The sequence below is a fragment of the Rhinopithecus bieti genome, unplaced genomic scaffold, assembly GCF_001698545.2.
Source record: "Rhinopithecus bieti isolate Rb0 unplaced genomic scaffold, ASM169854v2 scaffold_30687, whole genome shotgun sequence".
NCBI lineage: Eukaryota > Metazoa > Chordata > Mammalia > Primates > Cercopithecidae > Rhinopithecus > Rhinopithecus bieti.
This window is the reverse complement of record NW_016813366.1, coordinates 402,519-404,844: the sequence shown is the minus strand read 5'-3', so window position 1 is coordinate 404,844 and position 2,326 is coordinate 402,519. Positions and strand designations below refer to the sequence as shown.

Genomic DNA, 2,326 nt, shown 5'->3' with positions numbered 1-2,326 from the left:
CCTCCCGGGTTCACGCCATTCTCCTGCCTCAGCCTCCAGAGTAGCTGGGACTACAGGCGCCCACCACCTCGCCCGGCTAGTTTTTTGTATTTTTTTAGTAGAGATGGGGTTTCACCGTGTTAGCCAGGATGGTGTCGATCTCCTGACCTCGTGATCCGCCCGTCTCGGCCTCCCAAAGTGCTGGGATTACAGGCTTGAGCCACCGTGCCTGGCCGAGCCCAGGATTTCAAGGCTGGACTGAGCTAGGATGGTGCCACTGCACTCCAGCCTGGGTGGCAGAGCGAGACCCTGTCTCCAAACAAACGAAGAAAAAATCAATGCAGTCTCTCTCTCTCTCTCTCTCTCTCTCTCTTTTGGATCACACTCCAGGAAAAACCAGCCACCATGTTGTGAGGATGCTCAAGCACCACTATGGACATTCGCACATGGCAGAGAGCTGAGGCCTCCCACCAACAGCCATGTGAGGGAGCCAGCGTGGGAGTGGCTCTTCCAGACCCAGTCGAACCTTCAGATGCAGCAGCCCTGGCAGACAGTTTGCAGCCTCATGAGAGACCCTGAGCCAGAACCACCCAGCTAAATCAGTCCTAGACTCCTGACCCACAGAAACGGTGTAGGTCAGATAATAATGTGTGTTTTAAGCTGGCAGACTGGGGAGTGGGTAAATCGTTATGTAGCAACAGCTAACTAACACACCCTGTATGTCACTTAGTCTATGCCTCAGATGAGCACTTACAGCACAGCTAGTGTTCCTCTGTCCTAAGCACATCCTCGCTCATTCTTAAGGAGACATTCAGTGGTAGAATTGGTGTATTTTATTTTATTTTTTTATATTTATTTATTTATTTGAGATGGAGTCTTGCTCTGTTGTCTAGGCTGGCGTGCAATGGCACAATCTTGGCTCAATGCAATCTCAGCCTCACAGGTTCAAGCAATTCTCCTGCCGCGGCCTCCCAAGTAGCTGGGATCACAGGCGCCCACCACCATGCCTAGCTAATTTTTATATTTATTTATTTATTTATTGAGATGGAGTCTTCCTCTGTCACCCAGGCTGGAGTGCAGTGGCGTGATCTCGGCTCACTGCAAGCTCCGCCTCCCAGGTTCACGCCTTTCTCCTGCCTCAGCCTCCCAAGTAGTTGGGACTACAGGCGTCTGCCACCACTCCCGGCTAATTTTTTGTATTTTTTGTAGAGACGGGGTTTCACCATGTTAGCCAGGATGGTCTTGATCTCCTGACCTCGTGATCCACCAACATCAGCCTCCTCCCAAAGTGCTGGGATTACAGGCGTGGCCACCGCGCCTAGCTAATTTTTATATTTTTAATAGAGATGAGGTTTCATCATGTTGGCCAGACTGGTCTGGAACTCCTGACCTCAAGTGATCTGCCTGCCTTGGCCTCCCAAAGCACTGGGATTACAGGCGTGAGCCACCACGCCCTGAATTGGTGTATTTTAAGGGTGCACATTCTAAATGTTTAACAACGTTGGGTTAAATTTTAAAAGCTTAAATTGGCCTATTTCAAACAATAACCTGAATTCTAATCTAATACATTTGATTTTGGGCCACTACACAGCAGCTAAGAGAACGCTGGAGAGCCAGGTTTCAAGTACTGCTGTGCAGCCTCAGGCAGGTCCCTTCATCTTTCTGGGCTTTCACTAACTTGTAAAGTGGGGATATTATTAACAGAACACACCTCAGGAAGTCGGGGCGAGTTAAATGAGTTAAGTCATACAAAATGCTTAAACCAGGCTGAGTGCGGTGGCTCATGCCTGTAATCCCAGCACTTTGAGAGACCAAGGCCAATGGATCACCTGAGGTCAGGAGTTCGAGACCCGCCTGGCCAACATGATGAAACTCCGTCTCAAGTAAAAATACAAAAATTAGCCGAGCGCGGTGACAGTCACCTGTAATCCCAGCTACTCAGGAGGCTGAGGCCGGAGAATCACTTGAACTCGGGAGGCGGAGGTTGCAGGGAGTCGGAGGTTGCAGTGAGCTGAGGTTGTGCCACTGCACTCTAGCCTGGGTGACAGAGCGAGATTCTGTCTTAAAAATAAATAAATAAATAAACCCCAAAAATAAAAAATAGAATGCTTAAACCAGTGTTACATGATTGAACATTTTTTTTTTTTTTTTTTTTTTTTTAAAAAGGGTTTTGCTTTTTTGCCCGGGGGGGTACAGTGGGGTGGGTCATAGCTCCCTGCAGCCTTGATCTCCTGGGCTCAAGCAATCCTCCTGCCTCAGCCTCCCAAAAACCTGGGCATGCACCGCCACACCTGGCTAATTGTTTGATTGCTTTTTTTTTTTTAGGCGGAGCCTTGCCCTATCACCC

The 2,326-nt window shown here is 49.0% G+C and overlaps 1 long non-coding RNA gene across 1 annotated transcript in view; it reads left to right on the top strand.

Moving 5' to 3' along the window:
- The window catches only part of LOC108512680 (uncharacterized), an 11,029-nt gene that overhangs the window by 4,254 nt on the left and 4,449 nt on the right, over positions 1–2,326 (top strand). Inside the window, exon 2 of the long non-coding RNA XR_001880657.1 lies at positions 370–614. This is a non-coding gene — a long non-coding RNA (uncharacterized LOC108512680). The remainder of the gene's footprint in view (positions 1–369; positions 615–2,326) is intronic.